The sequence below is a fragment of the Rana temporaria genome, chromosome 10, assembly GCF_905171775.1.
Source record: "Rana temporaria chromosome 10, aRanTem1.1, whole genome shotgun sequence".
NCBI classification, from domain to species: Eukaryota; Metazoa; Chordata; class Amphibia; order Anura; family Ranidae; genus Rana; species Rana temporaria.
Genome location: NC_053498.1, coordinates 15875205 through 15898974, shown reverse-complemented (window position 1 = coordinate 15898974; position 23770 = coordinate 15875205). Strand labels below are relative to the sequence as shown.

At 46.5% G+C, this 23770-nt stretch overlaps 1 protein-coding gene across 3 annotated transcripts in view; it reads right to left on the bottom strand.

Annotated features, from left to right (window-relative positions):
• The window catches only part of LIPE (lipase E, hormone sensitive type), an 83723-nt gene that overhangs the window by 28776 nt on the left and 31177 nt on the right, over positions 1-23770 (bottom strand). The window contains exon 1 of one of the 3 annotated variants that reach the window (XM_040327281.1): positions 10332-10445. The exons of the other annotated variants lie outside the window; for them this stretch is intronic. The gene's annotated coding sequence lies outside the window, so the exon portion shown is untranslated. Of the gene's footprint in view, positions 1-10331; positions 10446-23770 lie in introns of those variants that run through there. 3 annotated transcript variants of the gene reach the window in all.

The window sequence follows — 23770 nt, the reverse complement described above, 5'->3', positions numbered from 1 at the left end:
CTAAGCCCCAGAATCTTCTATATATATATATATATATATATATATATATATATATATATATATATATATATATATATATATATATATATATAAATAAAAGTTGTCCTCTAATTTTTTATCTTTTTGTATAAAAATGTAGAAGATTCTGGGGCTTAGAAGACATGGTGATGCATTGCCACCTGGGAACCTTTCTGGGCCCTCCTGGGAACCTTTCTTGGTTTCCGCCACCTGAGTCCCATTGCAGAGATTTCCCTTCACTTCCTGTCTCATAGCCAAACAGGAAGTGAGAGGAAATCCCTGCAAATGAAGGGAATCCATTAATTGGTGTCCCCAATGGAAGATTTCCACTCTATTATTTTTCTGACGACAACCCACAATTTTAGATCTTCTTTTCATTTAATGATAACAGGACAAGCAGAGGGTAAATCTGGGGACAGGCAGCAATAAAACCTGACAGGTGTTCTAACCCCTCTCCACCCTATCCAAAACAGAAAAAAAAACAAAACGTTTTGCCTTTAGTTCTAATTTCATTTAAAGGGTATCGCTGCGACTCCAAACTCTCTGCAGATGTCAGATCTATCTATTAATAGGAAAATAAAGGCTCAGGTAAATAGGTTTAGCCACATTAGTCTGCATGACTACATCAATCTGCTGTAAATATAATGGACAGAAGGCATGCTTATCTTCCAGTATATCTAGATCACAGGAGGCAACAGCCCCAGGCTTCCTACATTATGTCATGCAGCAATAAAACACGGTGAGAGGCCCGACACCTTCCCCGGAGCAGCTAATATGTAGAGCAGCCTCTCAACCAGGGATCCTTCTTAGGTTGCTAGGGGTTTCCTCAGCAATGAACAAGGTCTACCTCTCAGACAGATAATTATTCACACCAATTAACTTTGTAACTATCTGTAAGAGGGGAATTCTTCCCACTGACCACCAATGTAAGAGACATTCTTCCCACTGACCACCAATGTAAGAGACATTCTTCCCACTGACCACCAATGTAAGAGACATTCTTCCCACTGACCACCAATGTAGGAGACATTCTTCCCACTGATCACCAATGTAAGGAACATTCTTCCCACTGACCACCAATGTAAGAGACATTCTTCCCACTGATCACCAATGTAAGGGACATTCTTCTCACTGATCACCAATGTAAGAGACATTCTTCCCACTGACCACCAATGTAAGAGACATTCTTCCCACTGATCACCAATGTAAGAGACATTCTTCCCACTGATCACCAATGTAAGGAACTTTCTTCCCACTGATCACCAATGTAAGGGATATTCTTCCCACTGATCACCAATGTAAGGGACATTCTTCCCACTGATCACCAATGTAAGAGACATTCTTCCCACTGATCACCAATGTAAGGAGAATTCTTCCCACTGATCACCAATGTAAGGGACATTCTTCTCACTGATCACCAATGTAAGGAACATTCTTCTCACTGATCACCAATGTAAGGAGCATTCTTCCCACTGATCACCAATGTAAGGGATATTCTTCCCACTGATCACCAATGTAAGGGACATTCTTCCCACTGATCACCAATGTAAGAGACATTCTTCCCACTGATCACCAATGTAAGAGACATTCTTCCCACTGATCACCAATGTAAGAGACATTCTTCCCACTGATCACCAATGTAAGGGACATTCTTCCCACTGACCACCAATGTAAGAGACATTCTTCCCACTGACCACCAATGTAAGAGACATTCTTCCCACTGACCACCAATGTAAGAGACATTCTTCCCACTGATCACCAATGTAAGAGACATTCTTCCCACTGATCACCAATGTAAGAGACATTCTTCCCACTGATCACCAATGTAAGGGACATTCTTCCCACTGACCACCAATGTAAGAGACATTCTTCCCACTGACCACCAATGTAAGAGACATTCTTCCCACTGATCACCAATGTAAGAGACATTCTTCCCACTGATCACCAATGTAAGGAGCATTCTTCCCACTGACCAATAATGTAAGGAGCATTCTTTCCACTGATCACCAATGTAAGAGACATTCTTCCCACTGATCACCAATGTAAGAGACATTCTTCTCACTGATCACCAATGTAAGGGACATTCTTCTCACTGATCACCAATGTAAGGGACATTCTTCCCACTGACCACCAATGTAAGGAACATTCTTCCCACTGATCACCAATGTAAGGGACATTCTTCTCACTGATCACCAATGTAAGGGACATTCTTCTCACTGATCACCAATGTAAGAGACATTCTTCCCACTGATCACCAATGTAAGGAACATTCTTCCCACTGATCACCAATGTAAGAGACATTCTTCCCACTGATCACCAATGTAAGGAACATTCTTCTCACTGATCACCAATGTAAGGGACATTCTTCTCATTGATCACCAATGTAAGGGACATTCTTCCCACTGATCACCAATGTAAGGAACATTCTTCTCACTGATCACCAATGTAAGGGACATTCTTCTCACTGATCACCAATGTAAGGGACATTCTTCCCACTGATCACCAATGTAAGAGACATTCTTCTCACTGACCACCAATGTAAGAGACATTCTTCCCACTGATCACCAATGTAAGAGACATTCTTCTCACTGACCACCAATGTAAGAGACATTCTTCTCACTGATCACCAATGTAAGGGACATTCTTCCCACTGATCACCAATGTAAGAGACATTCTTCTCACTGACCACCAATGTAAGAGACATTCTTCTCACTGATCACCAATGTAAGAGACATTCTTCTCACTGATCACCAATGTAAGAGACATTCTTCTCACTGATCACCAATGTAAGAGACATTCTTCTCACTGATCACCAATGTAAGAGACATTCTTCCCACTGATCACCAATGTAAGAGACATTCTTCCCACTGATCACCAATGTAAGGGACATTCTTCTCACTGATCACCAATGTAAGGGACATTCTTCTCACTGATCACCAATGTAAGAGACATTCTTCCCACTGATCACCAATGTAAGGAACATTCTTCCCACTGATCACCAATGTAAGGGACATTCTTCCCACTGATCACCAATGTAAGGAACATTCTTCTCACTGATCACCAATGTAAGGGACATTCTTCTCACTGATCACCAATGTAAGGGACATTCTTCCCACTGATCACCAATGTAAGGGACATTCTTCCCACTGATCACCAATGTAAGAGACATTCTTCTCACTGACCACCAATGTAAGAGACATTCTTCTCACTGATCACCAATGTAAGGAACATTCTTCCCACTGATCACCAATGTAAGGAACATTCTTCTCACTGATCACCAATGTAAGAGACATTCTTCTCACTGATCACCAATGTAAGAGACATTCTTCTCACTGATCACCAATGTAAGGGACATTCTTCTCACTGATCACCAATGTAAGGGACATTCTTCCCACTGACCACCAATGTAAGGAACATTCTTCCCACTGATCACCAATGTAAGGGACATTCTTCTCACTGATCACCAATGTAAGGGACATTCTTCTCACTGATCACCAATGTAAGAGACATTCTTCCCACTGATCACCAATGTAAGGAACATTCTTCCCACTGATCACCAATGTAAGAGACATTCTTCCCACTGATCACCAATGTAAGGAACATTCTTCTCACTGATCACCAATGTAAGGGACATTCTTCTCATTGATCACCAATGTAAGGGACATTCTTCCCACTGATCACCAATGTAAGGAACATTCTTCTCACTGATCACCAATGTAAGGGACATTCTTCTCACTGATCACCAATGTAAGGGACATTCTTCCCACTGATCACCAATGTAAGAGACATTCTTCTCACTGACCACCAATGTAAGAGACATTCTTCCCACTGATCACCAATGTAAGAGACATTCTTCTCACTGACCACCAATGTAAGAGACATTCTTCTCACTGATCACCAATGTAAGGGACATTCTTCCCACTGATCACCAATGTAAGAGACATTCTTCTCACTGACCACCAATGTAAGAGACATTCTTCTCACTGATCACCAATGTAAGAGACATTCTTCTCACTGATCACCAATGTAAGAGACATTCTTCTCACTGATCACCAATGTAAGAGACATTCTTCTCACTGATCACCAATGTAAGAGACATTCTTCCCACTGATCACCAATGTAAGAGACATTCTTCCCACTGATCACCAATGTAAGGGACATTCTTCTCACTGATCACCAATGTAAGGGACATTCTTCTCACTGATCACCAATGTAAGAGACATTCTTCCCACTGATCACCAATGTAAGGAACATTCTTCCCACTGATCACCAATGTAAGGGACATTCTTCCCACTGATCACCAATGTAAGGAACATTCTTCTCACTGATCACCAATGTAAGGGACATTCTTCTCACTGATCACCAATGTAAGGGACATTCTTCCCACTGATCACCAATGTAAGGGACATTCTTCCCACTGATCACCAATGTAAGAGACATTCTTCTCACTGACCACCAATGTAAGAGACATTCTTCCCACTGATCACCAATGTAAGGAACATTCTTCCCACTGATCACCAATGTAAGGAACATTCTTCTCACTGATCACCAATGTAAGAGACATTCTTCTCACTGATCACCAATGTAAGAGACATTCTTCTCACTGATCACCAATGTAAGGAGCATTCTTCTCACTGATCACCAATGTAAGGGACATTCTTCTCACTGATCACCAATGTAAGGGGCATTCTTCCCACTGATCACCAATGTAAGGGACATTCTTCCCACTGATCACCAATGTAAGAGACATTCTTCTCACTGATCACCAATGTAAGGGACATTCTTCCCACTGATCACCAATGTAAGGGACATTCTTCCCACTGACCACCAATGTAAGGGACATTCTTCCCACTGACCACCAATGTAAGAGACATTCTTCTCACTGATCACCAATGTAAGGAACATTCTTCTCACTGATCACCAATGTAAGGGACATTCTTCTCACTGATCACCAATGTAAGGGACATTCTTCTCACTGATCACCAATGTAAGGGACATTCTTCCCACTGATCACCAATGTAAGAGACATTCTTCTCACTGACCACCAATGTAAGAGACATTCTTCTCACTGATCACCAATGTAAGAGACATTCTTCTCACTGATCACCAATGTAAGAGACATTCTTCTCACTGATCACCAATGTAAGAGACATTCTTCTCACTGATCACCAATGTAAGAGACATTCTTCCCACTGATCACCAATGTAAGAGACATTCTTCCCACTGATCACCAATGTAAGAGACATTCTTCTCACTGATCACCAATGTAAGGGACATTCTTCCCACTGATCACCAATGTAAGGAACATTCTTCTCACTGATCACCAATGTAAGGGACATTCTTCTCACTGATCACCAATGTAAGGGACATTCTTCCCACTGATCACCAATGTAAGGGACATTCTTCCCACTGATCACCAATGTAAGAGACATTCTTCTCACTGACCACCAATGTAAGAGACATTCTTCCCACTGATCACCAATGTAAGGAACATTCTTCCCACTGATCACCAATGTAAGGAACATTCTTCTCACTGATCACCAATGTAAGAGACATTCTTCTCACTGATCACCAATGTAAGAGACATTCTTCTCACTGATCACCAATGTAAGGAGCATTCTTCTCACTGATCACCAATGTAAGGGACATTCTTCTCACTGATCACCAATGTAAGGGGCATTCTTCCCACTGATCACCAATGTAAGGGACATTCTTCCCACTGATCACCAATGTAAGAGACATTCTTCTCACTGATCACCAATGTAAGGGACATTCTTCCCACTGATCACCAATGTAAGGGACATTCTTCCCACTGACCACCAATGTAAGGGACATTCTTCCCACTGACCACCAATGTAAGAGACATTCTTCTCACTGATCACCAATGTAAGGAACATTCTTCTCACTGATCACCAATGTAAGGGACATTCTTCTCACTGATCACCAATGTAAGGGACATTCTTCTCACTGATCACCAATGTAAGACATTCTTCCCACTGATCACCAATGTAAGGAACATTCTTCTCACTGACCACCAATCTAAGAGACATTCTTCCCACTGACCACCAATCTAAGAGACATTCTTCCCACTGACCCCCAATCTAAGAGACATTCTTCCCACTGACCACCAATCTAAGAGACATTCTTCCCACTGACCACCAATCTAAGAGACATTCTTCCCACTGACCACCAATCTAAGAGACATTCTTCCCACTGACCACCAATCTAAAATACATTCTTCCCACTGACCACCAATCTAAAATACATTCTTCCCACTGACCACCAATCTAAGATATATTCTTCCCACTGACCCCCAATCTAAGATATATTCTTCCCACTGACCCCCAATCTAAAATACATTCTTCCCACTGACCACCAATCTAAGATACATTCTTCCCACTGACCCCCAATCTAAGAGACATTCTTCCCACTGACCACCAATCTAAGATATATTCTTCCCACTGACCCCCAATCTAAGATATATTCTTCCCACTGACCCCCAATCTAAAATACATTCTTCCCACTGACCACCAATCTAAGATACATTCTTCCCACTGACCCCCAATCTAAGAGACATTCTTCCCACTGACCACCAATCTAAGATACATTCTTCCCACTGACCCCCAATCTAAGAGACATTCTTCCCACTGACCACCAATCTAAGAGACATTCTTCCCACTGACCACCAATCTAAGAGACATTCTTCCCACTGACCACCAATCTAAGAGACATTCTTCCCACTGACCACCAATCTAAGAGACATTCTTCCCACTGACCACCAATCTAAAATACATTCTTCCCACTGACCACCAATCTAAAATACATTCTTCCCACTGACCACCAATCTAAAATACATTCTTCCCACTGACCACCAATCTAAGAGACATTCTTCCCACTGACCACCAATCTAAGAGACATTCTTCCCACTGACCACCAATCTAAGAGACATTCTTCCCACTGACCACCAATCTAAAATACATTCTTCCCACTGACCACCAATCTAAAATACATTCTTCCCACTGACCACCAATCTAAGATATATTCTTCCCACTGACCACCAATCTAAGAGACATTCTTCCCACTGACCACCAATCTATTGCCCCTTTAGACAGGAGCCAATTAACCTACCAGTATCTACAGCTTACGATACATTACTTTGGTGACCAGTGGGACAGTCAATCCTTATACTTGTGATCAGTGGGAAGAATGTCTCTTAGATTGGTGGCGAGTGGGAAGAATGTCTCTTAGATTGGTGGTGAGTGGGAAGAATGTCTCTTATGCCTCGTACACAAGGCCGGACTTTCCGAGGAAAAAAAGTCAGACAGCCTTTTTTTTCCCTCGGAAAGTCTGGCCATGTGTAGCCTCCATTTTTTTTGTAGGAAGTCCGACGGGCCTTAGATAGAGAATCTGTTTTCTCTCTTTCCATTGGACTTCCGACGGACTCACGGCGGTCAAAAGTCTGACCGTGTGTACGAGGCATAAGAGACATTCTTCCCACTGACCACCAATGTAAGGAACATTCTTCCCATCGATCACAAATATAAGGATTGACTGTCCCACTGGCCATCAAAGTAATGTACCATAAGCTGTAGATACTGGTAGGTCAATTGGCTCCTGTCTAAATTGGCCCTAGTATGTGTATGTATGAATGTGTTAGGGGCCTTAGATTGTAAGCTCCTTTAGATCAGGGGCACATATGTGTAAAGCTCTGCATAAATTGATAACACTATAATAGTATCTGTAATAAATAAATGATTAAAGGGGTTGTAAAGGTTAAATTTGTATTTATTTTTTAAATAACAAACACGTTATGCCTCGTACACACGATCGGTTTTCCCGGCGGTTAAAAGTCCACCGGGAAAACCAAGGGGAAAACCGAGAACCTGCTCGGTTGCTTTTCCCCTGTACACACGGCCGTTTTTCCCCGACAGGAAAACTGCCATGACAGCTTTGGTCGGGAAAACCGGCCGTGTGTATGCTCCACCATGGTGTTTCCCATAGAAAACTGCCGAACAAAAAAACGCGGAGAATCGCGGCAGGAAAAAGGAGAACAAGTTCTCATGTTTTTGCTCGCAGTTTTCCTGTTGGGAAACACTGTAGTGGCGCTTACACACGGCTGTTTTTCCTGACCAAAAGTATACATGGCAGTTTTCCCGTCAGGAAACGTGTACGAGGCGTCATACTTACCTTCACTGTGCAGTTCGTTTTGTACAGAGTAGCCCCAATTCTCGTCTTCTGGGGTCTCGGCTCCTCCCCACAAGAGCTAACCCCCCTCTGGGAAGCTCTCTCCCAAGGGGGGGGGGGTTAGCTTGTGGGCGCGCTCCCGTGTCATAGCCGCCGAGTTTATCACTTGGCCGCGCCGCGTCATTGATTTGATTGACAGCAGCGGGAGCCAATGGCTGCGCTGCTATCAATCATTCAATGAGGAGCCGTTCAGAGAACGACACGGGATCGTGCCCACAGAGATTCGGGGCTCAGGTAAGCAAAACGGGGGCTCAGGGCCTTTGAGTGTAAGGTGTTTTTTCACCTTAATGCATAGGATGAAAAAACACAAAGCTTTACAACCCCTTTAAGTTCCCAAACACCAGAAAATGATTTCAAGGGTTCCTCCTTAACCATTTAAGGACCCCTTCACACCGATATACGTCGGCAGAATGGCACGGCTGGGCACATCCACGTACCTGTACGTGGCCCTTTAAGCCCAGCCGTGGGGTCGCGCGTGCACGCGACCCGGTCCGAAGCGCCCGCGGGACCCCCGGACCCGATCGCCGCCGGTGTCCCGCAATCGGTCCTCCGGAGCTGAAGAACGGGGAGAGCTGTGTAAACACACCTTCCCTGTTCTTCGTTGTGGCGCTGTCATTGATTGTGTGTTCCCTGATATAGGGAAAGGAAATCAATGACATCACACGTCCAGCCCCTCCCCCCTACAGTTAGAAACACAGATGAGGTCACACTTAACCCCTTCAGCGCCCCCTAGTGGTTAACTCCTTCAGCGCCCCCTAGTGGTTAACTCCCAAACAGAAATTGTCATTTTCACAGTAAACAATGCATTTTTATAGCACTTTTTGCTGTGAAAATGACAATGGTCCCAAAAATGTGTCAAAATTGTCCGATGTGTCCGCCATAATGTCGCAGTCACGAAAAAAAAAAAAAATCGCTGATCGCTGCCATTAGTAGTAAAAAAAAAAAATTATTAATAAAAATGCAATAAAACTATTACCTATTTTGTAAATACTATAAATTTTGTGCAAACCAATCGATAAACGCTTATTACTAAAAAATAGGTAGAAGAATACGTATCGGCCTAAACTGAGGAAAAAAATGTTTTTTTTTTTTATATATTTTTGGGGGATATTTATTATAGCAAAAAGTAAAAAATATTGCATTTTTTTCAAAATTGTCGCTCTATTTTTGTTTATAGCGCAAAAAATAAAAACCGCAGAGGTGATCAAATACCACCAAAAGAAAGCTCTATTCATGAGAAAAAAAGAACGGCAATTTTGTTTGGGAGCCACGTCGCACGACCGCGCAATTGTCAGTTAAAGCGACGCAGTGCCGAATCGCAAAAACTGTCTGGGTCCTTTACCTGCCTTTTGGTCCGGGTCTTAAGTGGTTAAGTTCCCCCGACACCAGAAAATGATTTCATGGGTGCCTCCTTAATAAAAAGATTTAGAAAGGCCGATGTAGAGTGAAGCAACAGCAATACAATCCTCCCCCAACCCAACACATCTGGAGATCAGCTACACTCTCAGAATCTCTGGTTTACAACTTCTGAGAACACAGTGTAGAAAGAAAAGAGAGGAAAGGTCACCAGGAGAGAGACAGCGAGCGAGAGAGGAAGAGAGAGAGAGCAAGAGAGAGACAGCGAGAGAGGAAGAGAGAGAGAGCAAGAGAGAGACAGCAAGAGAGGAAGAGAGAGAGAGCAAGAGAGAGACAGCAAGAGAGGAAGAGAGAGAGAGCAAGAGAGAGACAGCGAGCAAGAGAGAGCAAGAGAGAGAGACAGCGAGCGAGAGAGAGAGACAGCGAGCGAGAGAGAGACAGCGAGCAAGAGAGAGACAGCGAGCAAGAGAGAGCAAGAGAGAGACAGCGAGCGAGAGAGAGAGACAGCGAGCGAGAGAGAGAGAGCGAGAGAGAGAGCGGAAGAGAGAGAGAGAGAGAGAGCGGAAGAGAGAGAGCGCGAGAGAGCGAACACACCATGAAGAAAAGCCGACAGGCTAGAAGAGAAAAACAGAGCCACCAGATACAGTATAGATATAGGAGAGGAGTAGAGAGATAACCCGGCTAAAGGACTTGGCACTGCCCGTGTCCCCTACCTGCCGTGACAACTGTCCCCTGGCGTTCTGTTAGTAGGACTTCTCTGGATCGGATAGTTCCATCTCACTGTAGAAGTGGACTCCTCCTGCCCAGTTATAAACCTGCGGGAGGAGGAGGAGGGCACAGTGCTTGGAGGCAGCCCATCAGAAAAGTGACATCTCCAGAGGATGGTGCCTTGTTTATGATGCCATGTGTGACAACTGCTTGGCACTGTCACATTGTACTTGGCAGGGCTCACAAGTCCAATCTGCATTCACGTGTTTTACAGTTTCTACTTGGAATGCATCTCATCTGTTCTTTCTTACTCCAGCTTATTTTTTGTGGGTTCTCCGTGTCCCATGTTCCCAAATATGACCCTCACCATGCTCCAGCTCTGTCACCCACCACGATGAACCCAGATAAAACCCGGGGTGTCGGGCAGCCCGACTGAGGAACACAAACTTTCTACACAAAAGGGCCAGTTTACTGTTCAGACTTTAGGGGGACCGGACTGTGATCAGTGGGAGTAAACACTGTCACATCTTTGGTATTAGGGAGAAAATAGTGCCCCCCGCTTGTTGGTGTCAGCGGGAGCAATAGTGCCCACTTGTTGGTGTCAGTGGGAGGAATAGTGCCCGCTTGTTGGTGTCAGTGGGAGGAATAGTGCCCGCTTGTTGGTGTCAGTGGGAGGAATAGTGCCCGCTTGTTGGTGTCAGTGGGAGGAATAGTGCCCGCTTGTTGGTGTCAGCGGCAGGAATAGTGCCCGCTTGTTGGTGTCAGTGGGAGAAAATAGTGCCCCCCGATTGTTGGTGTCAGTGGGAGGAATAGTGCCCGCTTGTTGGTGGTCGGTGGGAAAAATATTCCTCTTACATTGGTGGTCAGTGGGAAGAATATTCCCCTTACATTGGTGGTCGGTGGGAAGAATATTCCTCTTACATTGGTGGTCGGTGGGAAGAATATTCCCCTTACATTGGGGGTCGGTGGGAAGAATATTCCCCTTACATTGGTGGTCAGTGGGAAGAATATTCCTCTTACATTGGTGGTCGGTGGGAAGAATATTCCTCTTACATTGGTGGTCAGTGGGAAGAATATTCCCCTTACATTGGGGGTCGGTGGGAAGAATATTCCTCTTACATTGGTGGTCGGTGGGAAGAATATTCCTCTTACATTGGGGGTCGGTGGGAAGAATATTCCTCTTACATTGGGGGTCGGTGGGAAGAATATTCCTCTTACATTGGTGGTCAGTGGGAAGAATATTCCCCTTACATTGGGGGTCGGTGGGAAGAATATTCCTCTTACATTGGTGGTCAGTGGGAAGAATATTCCTCTTACATTGGTGGTCAGTGGGAAGAATATTCCCCTTACATTGGGGGTCAGTGGGAAGAATATTCCCCTTACATTGGTGGTCGGTGGGAAGAATATTCCTCTTACATTGGTGGTCTGTGGGAAGAATATTCCCCTTACATTGGGGGTCGGTGGGAAGAATATTCCTCTTACATTGGGGGTCGGTGGGAAGAATATTCCTCTTACATTGGTGGTCGGTGGGAAGAATATTCCCCTTACATTGGTGGTCGGTGGGAAGAATATTCCTCTTACATTGGTGGTCGGTGGGAAGAATATTCCCCTTACATTGGGGGTCGGTGGGAAGAATATTCCCCTTACATTGGTGGTCGGTGGGAAGAATATTCCCCTTACATTGGGGGTCAGTGGGAAGAATATTCCTCTTACATTGGTGGTCGGTGGGAAGAATATTCCCCTTACATTGGGGGTCGGTGGGAAGAATATTCCTCTTACATTGGGGGTCGGTGGGAAGAATATTCCCCTTACATTGGGGGTCGGTGGGAAGAATATTCCTCTTACATTGGTGGTCGGTGGGAAGAATATTCCTCTTACATTGGGGGTCGGTGGGAAGAATATTCCCCTTACATTGGGGGTCGGTGGGAAGAATATTCCCCTTACATTGGGGGTCAGTGGGAAGAATATTCCCCTTACATTGGGGGTCGGTGGGAAGAATATTCCTCTTACATTGGGGGTCGGTGGGAAGAATATTCCCCTTACATTGGTGGTCGGTGGGAAGAATATTCCCCTTACATTGGTGGTCAGTGGGAAGAATATTCCTCTTACATTGGGGGTCAGTGGGAAGAATATTCCTCTTACATTGGGGGTCGGTGGGAAGAATATTCTTCTTACATTGGTGGTCGGTGGGAAGAATATTCCTCTTACATTGGTGGTCGGTGGGAAGAATATTCCTCTTACATTGGTGGTCAGTGGGAAGAATATTCCTCTTACATTGGTGGTCGGTGGGAAGAATATTCCCTTACATTGGGGGTCAGTGGGAAGAATATTCCTCTTACATTGGGGGTCGGTGGGAAGAATATTCTTCTTACATTGGTGGTCGGTGGGAAGAATATTCCTCTTACATTGGTGGTCGGTGGGAAGAATATTCCTCTTACATTGGTGGTCAGTGGGAAGAATATTCCTCTTACATTGGTGGTCGGTGGGAAGAATATTCCCTTACATTGGGGGTCAGTGGGAAGAATATTCCTCTTACATTGGTGGTCAGTGGGAAGAATATTCCCCTTACATTGGTGGTCGGTGGGAAGAATATTCCTCTTACATTGGTGGTCGGTGGGAAGAATATTCCTCTTACATTGGTGGTCGGTGGGAAGAATATTCCTCTTACATTGGTGGTCGGTGGGAAGAATATTCCTCTTACATTGGTGGTCGGTGGGAAGAATATTCCCCTTACATTGGGGGTCGGTGGGAAGAATATTCCTCTTACATTGGTGGTCGGTGGGAAGAATATTCCTCTTACATTGGGGGTCGGTGGGAAGAATATTCCTCTTACATTGGTGGTCGGTGGGAAGAATATTCCTCTTACATTGGTGGTCGGTGGGAAGAATATTCCTCTTACATTGGTGGTCGGTGGGAAGAATATTCCTCTTACATTGGTGGTCGGTGGGAAGAATATTCCTCTTACATTGGGGGTCGGTGGGAAGAATATTCCCCTTACATTGGGGGTCGGTGGGAAGAATATTCCCCTTACATTGGGGGTCAGTGGGAAGAATATTCCTCTTACATTGGTGGTCGGTGGGAAGAATATTCCCCTTACATTGGTGGTCGGTGGGAAGAATATTCCTCTTACATTGGTGGTCGGTGGGAAGAATATTCCTCTTACATTGGTGGTCGGTGGGAAGAATATTTCCCTTACATTGGTGGTCGGTGGGAAGAATATTCCCCTTACATTGGTGGTCTGTGGGAAGAATATTCCCCTTACATTGGTGGTCTGTGGGAAGAATATTCCCCTTACATTGGTGGTCGGTGGGAAGAATATTCCCCTTACATTGGTGGTCTGTGGGAAGAATATTCCCCTTACATTGGTGGTCTGTGGGAAGAATATTCCCCTTACATTGGTGGTCGGTGGGAAGAATATTTCCCTTACATTGGCACCTGCTCTACCCGAGGCTGCATAGCAATTCTCAGGGAGGGTCCCTGATCAGGACAACAGTGTGCCATGCCAAGTGTCGGCATCACAACTTGTAGTCATACATGACAGCGCAGGGAAACAATGGTAGAAAAAGACATAAGCTGGCCATATAGATTACCTTTTTTAATCAGCCACTGGACTGATCCAAACAAAAACAACAAAACAAAAACAGATTCCTTCATGTAGAAAAGCGATGTGGCTGGAGGAATCCTCACTTCTGGGACATTGTGTTCTGACAGCGGTGACTCTTCCTGAAGAAAAGGCCAAATTTCCATCCATCTATGGCGAGCCGTCACCCCATAACAGGAAGAACCCCAACAAAGACATTCTTGGAAGGATCAACGTTGTAACCCTCAAGCGTGCGCAAATATACGGCCGCTCAGGAGGCCAGGCGTTGCCACTGATGGACCGCATATTTGCAAGCATTAGCGTTGATAGAGCTGTGCCAAGAGCGCCTGTTCTGGCGGCTCATGAAAAACTCCCGAACGCTTCTTACAATCTGGCGTTTTCCAATCATATGGCTGCTGTGGACAGCCAATCACGGCAGTCACATTGGCAAAGGGGTTAAAGTGGTTCTAAACATTTTTTACCTTAAAGCGGAGCTCCACCCTAAAGTGGAACTTCCGCTCATCGGAACCCTCCCACCTCCGGTGTCACATTTGACACCTTTCAGGGGGGAGGGGGGTGCAGATACCTGTCTAAGACAGGTATTTGCACCCACTTTCGGGAGTCATCACTGCAGGGATTCTGTGGGTAGTGCGTTACTTCCCGCCCCCGCCCGCTGTGTTCAGGGAAACAAATCGGCTCCCAGAACACAACGGGGACCAGTGAGGACGGCGCTGCGCGACTCGCGCATGCGCCGTAGGGAATCGGGCAGTGAATCAGATCGATGCTGCATCCCCCCAGGCAAGTATGAATCTGTAAAAAAGTCCAAAACCCATACTTCTCTTTTAAGGTAAAAAATGTTTAGGCATCAGCATCCCCCCTCACCCCCCCTTATACTTACCTGAGCCCTCATTCGATCCAGCGATGTGCCCGTCTGCAGCTCTACTCTTCCCTCACTTATGGGTCTTGCTGGCTTTGCTGGGCCATCGGCTCCCAGTGCTGTCAATCAAAGCCACTGACGAGGAAGCGCCGCAGAGTCACCTGTCTGTGTCTGCGACAATGGACGCAGAAGTGAGCACACATACAAGTGCCCCCATGGGAAGAAGCCCTTTTCACTATCTAAGGCAGCAGTGGCAGGCCATTGGCTCCCACTGCTGTCAATCACAGGCAGTGAGCCAATGAGGAGAGAGGGGGTGAGGCCGAGCCACAGCTCTTTGAGTGAATGCACATGGAGAGCACCTCAGGAGCCCCCACAGCATGCCGTTTGCTCTGAGGGAAGGAGGGACGGACCAAGAGTGTCAGCAAGTGCCCAGAGAAGAGGAGGATCAGGCTGCTTTGTGCAAAACCACTGCATAGAGCAGGTAAGTATGGCATGCTTGTTGTTTGAAAAAAAAAAAAAAACGAGCCTTTAATATCACTTTAAAATATAAACAAATTGCATACTCTGTAAGCGATTACATCTGCCTAAAAACTGAGGGGTTAATATCACTTTAACTTAAAGTGACATTAAAGGTTCACTTAAAAAAAAAAAAAAAAAAAAAACACACAACAAAACATGTCATACTTCCCTCCACTGTGCAGTTAGTTTAGCACAGAGTGGCCCTGATCCTCCTCTTCTGGGTGCCCACGGTGGCTCTCGCGGGTCCTCTCTGCATTAAATAACCCCCTCTAAGAAGCACTCTACCGAGGGGGTTACCTTGCGGGCGCTCTCCCGTGTCATACAATCGGCGTCCATAGCTGCCGATTGTATGACTCGGTCCCGCCCCCCAGTGGCCACTTCATTGGATTTGATTGACAACAGAGGGAACCAATGGCCGCGCTATCAATCTATCCAATGAAGAGCCGATCAGCCATGGGGAGAACGACTCCCTCGAAAATTCGGGGCTCAGGCAAGTAAAACCGGGGCTCGGGGGGGCCGGAGAGTGCAAGGTGTTTTTTCACCTTAATGCATGAAGGTGAAAAAACACGAAGCTTTACAACCCCATTAACCACTTCCCGCCCAGTCAATATACAATTGACGTCCGGGAAGCCTGACTGGACATCTATTGACGTCCTGCAGGATTTCATGCCGGTGCGCGCCCGTGGGGTCACGCGGCGATCGGTGATGCGGGGTGTCAGTCTGACACCCTGCATCTCCGATCTCGGTAAAGAGCCTCCGGCGGAGGCTCTTTACCACGTGATCAGCCGTGTCCAATCACAGCTGATCACGATGTAAACAGACGATGTGACAGACGTGAGTAGAGGAGAGCCAATCAGCGGCTCTCCTGACAGGGGGGGGTTCGCGCAGATTGTTTATCAGCGCAGCCCCCCCCCTCGGATGCCAACACTGGACCACCAGGGAGTGCCCCCCGGTTGCCAATTGGAGCAAAAAACAACAAAAAAATAAACAAACAATCAATGCCAATCAGTGCCCACAAATGGGCACTGACTGGCAACATGGGCACTGACTAATGATGCCCAGCAATGCCATCAGTGCCACCCCTCAGTGTCCATCAGTGCCACCCAGTGTCCCTCAGTGCCACCTCTTAGTGCCCATCTATGCCCAGTGCCCACCTATCAGTGCCCATCTATGCCACCCATAAGTACCCATCAGTGCCACCCATAAGTGCCGCCTATGAGTGCCCATCAGTGCCGCCCATGAGTGCCCATCAGTGCCGCCCATGAGTGCCCACCAGTGCCGCCCATGAGTGCCCACCAGTGCCGCCCATGAGTGCCCACCAGTGCCGCCCATGAGTGCCCACCAGTGCAGCATACCAGCACCGCCTATCAGTGGCAATCAGTGCCGCCTAACGGTGCCCATCAGTGCCACCTCATTGGTGCCTATCAGTGCCGCCATATCAGTGCCCATAATTGAAGAAGAAAACATACTTATTTACAAAAAAATTAACAGAAAAAAATAAAAAAAACTTTTGGTCGTTTTTTAGCTGTTGCGCAAAAAATAAAAAATCGCAGAGGTGATCAAATACCACCAAAAGAAAGCTCTATTTGTGGGGGAAAAAGGACGTCAATTTTGTTTGGGTACAGTGTAGCATGACCGCGCAATTGTCATTCAAATTGCGACAGCGCTGAAAGCTGAAAATTGGCTTGGGCAGGAAGGTGCGTAAGTGCCCGGTATGAAAGTGGTTAAACATGTTTCCAATGCAAGCAAATGCCACGCCATCTGTACCTTGTATATATCGGGACCCATTCTGTACCCGACTCACCTTTCTGAGCAGCCATGGTAGATCAGTCGCCGGTCAGAACAGTCAGATGTAGACGCAGGTAAGGACCGAACAACGACTCCCGTCCCCAGTACAGGCTCTGCTGCTGGTCCTGCCTGGCACCGCCGTGTCACGTGACTGCGAACTCCTTCATCTCCCCTCAGCGCTCCATGTACACAGTGCCCTCTGCACAGAACAAGACATTCACACCAGCAGGAAACCAGCCAAGCTATTTCTGATCTTTCTAAACAACAAAAACAGCTAAACACTGTAACACAAAACCAGGGAAACGCGAGGAAGCCGCATCTTCCCAGCGACGGGTCACCAGAGGAACAGCGCTCTCCTATTCTGCACAACATACAGGAAGTGACAGAAAGTCCTACAACAAAGGATATATAGACATTTGTGCATACACGTTTATATACCCTTGGAGAATTGGGAATATATTATGTACCATTTTTAAAGAAAATACTATAGGCCTTGTTGACCCCTCTCCAAACATAGCGCTTATGGTTGCCCTGACCTTGGCTTGATATCAAGAGTTCCTCAAATTTGCCACTTCTTAAGTACTGGCTGGCATATTCAAGGCTCTTTTTCCATCTTTATAAAAGTTCCATTATCTTGTTACGCAGGTCTTATGACAGTTCTTTTATGCTCCATATGGCTCAGTATCTATTCCGATCAGTGTATCCACGAAAGAGCCAACAAACTCACTGACTATGTATGCACAGATACCAATTGCCATTTAACCACTTAAGCCCCGGACCTTTAGGCAGCTAAATGCCCAGGCCAGGTTTTGCAATTCTGCTTCGCTTTAACAGACAATTGCACGGTCGTGCGACGTGGCTCCCAAACAAAATTTACGTCCTTTTTTTCCCACAAATTGAGCTTTCTTTTGGTGGTATTTGATCACCTCTGCGGTTTTTATTTTTTGCGCTATAAACAAAAATAGAGCAACAATTTTGAAAAAAAATCAATATTTTTTACTTTTTGCTATAATAAATATCCCCCAAAAATATATATAAATTTATTTTTTTCTCAGTTTAGGCCGATACGTATTCTTCTACCTATTTTTGGTCGATTGGTTTACGCAAAATTTATAGCGTTTACAAAATAGGGGATAGTTTTATTGCAATTTTATACATTTTTTTTTTTTTACTACTAATGGCGGCGATCAGCGATTTTTTTCGTGACTGCAACATTATGGCGGACACTTCGGACAATTTTGACACATTTTTGGGACCATTGTCATTTTCACAGCAAAAAATGCATTTAAATTGCATTGTTTATTGTGAAAATGACAGTTGCAGTTTGGGAGTTAACCACAGGGGGCGCTGTAGGAGTTAGGGTTCACCTAGTGTGTGTTTACAACTGTAGGGGGGTGTGGCTGTAGGTCTGACGTCATCGATTGTGTCTCCCTATAAAAGGGATCACTCGATCGATGCAGCCGCCACAGTGAAGCACAGGGAAGCCGTGTTTACATACGGTTCTCCCCGTTCTTCAGCTCCGGGGAGCGATCGCGAGGGGGCGGCTAGAAACTAATAGCCGCTCCCTCGTCCCTTATCGCTCCCCGCGGGTTTCCGACCGTCGCATGTACCGGGGCGGGGTCCCGATCGAACCCCCGACCCGCGGAAAGGCAGGGACGTACATGTACGCCCATTTGCCTGTACGTGCCATTCTGTAGACGTATATGTACATGCGGCGGGCGTTAAGCGGTTAAAAAGCCAAAGATGTTGGAAATGAATCTTTCATTTTAACCTGCGTGTCACCTGATGCGTCTGTACCAAGGCCAAACATTCCAGGGGGTGGAAACTTTTGATCAGGGCCATTTGGGCGATTTTGGTTATCATTAGGACTTAATCACTTGCCGACCATCCGCCGTCATACAGCGGTCAGGTCGCCACAATTCCGCGAGTTGTCATAGCTGTACGTCGGTTCCTCTAAGCGACGTGCGCCAGCTGCACTGCGGGGGTGCCGATGCTCGTGACCGCCAGGAGGAGAGGGGGGCGGTTCCCAATCCCACTTTTGCTCCGACTGCCTAAGCCAGTGATGGCGAACCTTGGCACCCCAGATGTTTTGGAACTACATTTTCCATGATACTCATGCACTCTACAGTGTATTTGAGCATCATGGGAAATGTAGTTCCAAAACATCTGGGGTGCCAAGTTTCGCCATCATGGGCCTAGGCGATTGGAAGCAGAAGTTCCCCTTCCCTCCTAAAGTCATCTCTGACAGGTCCCAGAAGACTGCAGGACCATTCACTGTGCGCAGTGCCGCTCACGCATGCACAGTGGGTACCTGACTGTGAAGTCGCAAGCGGGTCACACCCAAGTGCCCATAGAAAAGATGCCGGCGGGAGATGACACAGGGAGAAACCGCCTGGGTTAAGCAGTCCGCTGGATTGTGACATAGACTATTAAAAGTCAGCAGCTACAGTTTTTGTAGCTGCTGACTTAATTTTCACTTAAGAGACTGGAGCTCCACTTTAATGAGCAAGGTGACAGGGTCTCTTAACCACTTCAACCTCGGACCATTATGCAGCTAAAAAGACCAGGCCACTTTTTGCGATTCGGCACTGCGTCGCTTTAACTGACAATTGCGCGGTCGTGCGACGTGGTTCCCAAACAAAACTGACGTCTTTTTTTTTCCACAAATAGAGCTTTCTTTTGGTGGTATTTGATCACCTCTGCGGTTTTTATTTTTTGCGCTATAAACAAAAATGGAGCGATACTTTTGAAAAAAATTCAATATTTTTTACTTTTTGCTATAATAAATATCCCCCAAAAATATATTAAAAAAAATCATTTTTTTCCTTAAGTTTAGGCCGATACGTATTCTTCTACGTTTTTTTTGGTAAAAAAAATCACAATAAGCATTTATTGATTGGTTTGCACAAAAGTTATATAGCTGGATTAAAAAAGACGTGCCTAACGTTAGGCAGGCGTAGCGTATCTCATATACGCTACGCCGCCATAAGTTAGAGAGGCAAGTGCTGTATTCATAACGTCGCGCCCGGGCCTCCGACGGTCATAGAGATGACTGGTGACCATCTGGTCACCAGTCATCTCTATGCTTTCCAGGCAGCGCCGACCGATTCGCTCTCCGGGCCCCTGAGGCACGGGAGAGCCCAGAGAAGCACCGGATGGCGGCGGGAGGGGGGGGGGGGGACGTCCCCTCCCGCTGCCTATAAGAATGATCAAGCTCCGCCGCTTTGATCATTCTTATCGTGCACAGAATCGGCGGCTGAAGACGGCGATATCTGAATGATGCCTGTAGCTGCACCCATCATTCAGATATCACCGCACAAAGTCGAGGACGTCATATGGACAAGTGGTTAAATAAAGAAAGTACTCACATTTAAAATGACATAAAAAAATCATTGAATGAAACAAGCGGCGTGCTCGAGACCTGTTTGCGTCACTTCCGGTGTCCGTATCCTACGCGTTGCGTCACTGTCACGTGACTTTGCTCTGCCAAAACACAGGGTCACTTGAAGACATGGACAATTTCCATGTTTTGCCCACAACCCTGGGCTCACTGCTCCTTGCCCCAATTCTCTGCTAGGATGGTACATGTAATTCTATTCAATCACAGGATGACGTCTCATTGGATGAGATCTGTCCTTTTCCATCTGTCCTGAGGGACCTGGGAATGTGTCAACAAGAAACTCAGTTGTGGCCTCTGTACAGAAATCTCCGGCCAATGATGGCAAAAAGTACATGGGAAAATGACAGGACCACCGAAGAGAGAACACGAGCTATGAGTCACGGCAAGAAAACAACACGGGACCACTTGGCAGGATCAACATGAACTTCATAGAAATAACGGGACATTTTATGTTTTCAACTTTAGTGCTGAAATGTGAGGCCACTTTGAGGATCAACAAGAACAACAACCACAAAACAAGGCCATACACAAGAACCATACTGGTTACAAAAATACACAAACATGTACTTTATCAAACCTCGGATTGCGAGTAACGTGGTTAACCACTTAAGCCCCGGACCAAAATGCAGGTAAAGGACCTGGCCCCTTTTTGCGATTTGGCACTGCGTCGCTTTAACTGACAATAAACAAAAATAGCGACAATTTTGAAAAAAATTCAATATTTTTTACTTTTTGCTATAATAAATATCCCCCAAAAATATATAAAAAATATATTTTTTTTCCTCAGTTTAGGCCGATACGTATTCTTCTACATATTTTTGGTAAAAAAAAAAAAAAAAAATCGCAATAAGCGTTTATTGGTTTGTTTGCGCACAATTTATAGCATTTACAAAATAGGGGATAGTTTTATTGCATTTTTATAAATTTTTTTTTTTTTTTTACTACTAATGGCGGCGATCAGCGATTTTTTTGTGACTGCGACATTATGGCGGACACGTCGGACAATATTGACACATTTTTGGGACCATTGTCATTTTCACAGCAAAAAATGCATTTAAATTGCATTGTTTATTGTGAAAATGACAGTTGCAGTTTGGGAGTTAACCACAGGGGGCGCTGAAGGGGTTATGTTTCACCTAGTGTGTGTTTACAACTGTAGGGGGGTGTGGCTGTAGGTGTGACGTCATCGATTGTGTCGCCCTATAAAAGGGATGACAGGATCGATGCAGCCGCCACAGTGAAGAACGGGGAAGCTGTGTTTACACACGGCTCTCCCCGTTCTTCAGTTCCGGGGAGCGATCGCGGGACCCCTACACTAACCGCCAATGTAAGGGGTCACGTCTACACTGACCGCCAATGTAAGGGGTCATGTCTACACTGACCGCCAATGTAAGGGGTCACGTCTACACCGACCGCCAATGTAAGGGGTCACTTCTACACCGACCGCCAATGTAAGGGGTCACGTCTACACTGACCGCCAATGTAAGGGGTCACGTCTACACTGACCGCCAATGTAAGGGGTCACGTCTACACTGACCGCCAATGTAAGGGGTCACGTCTACACTGACCGCCAATGTAAGGGGTCACGTCTACACCGACCGCCAATGTAAGGGGGTTACGTCTACACCGACCGCCAATGTAAGGGGTCACGTCTACACTGACCGCCAATGTAAGGGGTCACGTCTACACTGACCGCCAATGTAAGGGGTCACGTCTACACTGACCGCCAATGTAAGGGGTCACGTCTACACTGACCGCCAATGTAAGGGGTCACGTCTACACTAACCGCCAATGTAAGGGGTCATGTCTACACTGACCGCCAATGTAAGGGGTCACGTCTACACTGACCGCCAATGTAAGGGGTCACGTCTACACTGACCGCCAATGTAAGGGGTCACGTCTACACTGACCGCCAATGTAAGGGGTCACGTCTACACCGACCGCCAATGTAAGGGGGTTACGTCTACATTGGCGGTCGGTGTAGACGTGACCCCTTACATTGGCGGTCGGTGTAAGGGGTCACGTCTACACTGACCGCCAATGTAAGGGGTCACGTCTACACCGACCGCCAATGTAAGGGGTCACGTCTACACTGACCGCCAATGTAAGGGGTCACGTCTACACTGACCGCCAATGTAAGGGGTCACGTCTACACTGACCGCCAATGTAAGGGGTCACGTCTACACTGACCGCCAATGTAAGGGGTCACGTCTACACTGACCGCCAATGTAAGGGGTCACGTCTACACTGACCGCCAATGTAAGGGGTCACGTCTACACCGACCGCCAATGTAAGGGGGTTACGTCTACACCGACCGCCAATGTAAGGGGGTTACGTCTACACCGACCGCCAATGTAAGGGGTCACGTCTACACTGACCGCCAATGTAAGGGGTCACGTCTACACTGACCGCCAATGTAAGGGGTCACGTCTACACTGACCGCCAATGTAAGGGGTCACGTCTACACTGACCGCCAATGTAAGGGGTCACGTCTACACTAACCGCCAATGTAAGGGGTCATGTCTACACTGACCGCCAATGTAAGGGGTCACGTCTACACTGACCGCCAATGTAAGGGGTCACGTCTACACTGACCGCCAATGTAAGGGGTCACGTCTACACCGACCGCCAATGTAAGGGGGTTACGTCTACATTGGCGGTCGGTGTAGACGTGACCCCTTACATTGGCGGTCGGTGTAAGGGGTCACGTCTACACTGACCGCCAATGTAAGGGGTCACGTCTACACCGACCGCCAATGTAAGGGGTCACGTCTACACTGACCGCCAATGTAAGGGGTCACGTCTACACTGACCGCCAATGTAAGGGGTCACGTCTACACTGACCGCCAATGTAAGGGGTCACGTCTACACTGACCGCCAATGTAAGGGGTCACGTCTACACTGACCGCCAATGTAAGGGGTCACGTCTACACCGACCGCCAATGTAAGGGGGTTACGTCTACATTGGCGGTCGGTGTAGACGTGACCCCTTACATTGGCGGTCGGTGTAAGGGGTCACGTCTACACTGACCGCCAATGTAAGGGGTCACGTCTACACCGACCGCCAATGTAAGGGGTCACGTCTACACTGACCGCCAATGTAAGGGGTCACGTCTACACTGACCGCCAATGTAAGGGGTCACGTCTACACTGACCGCCAATGTAAGGGGTCACGTCTACACTGACCGCCAATGTAAGGGGTCACGTCTACACTGACCGCCAATGTAAGGGGTCACGTCTACACCGACCGCCAATGTAAGGGGGTTACGTCTACACCGAC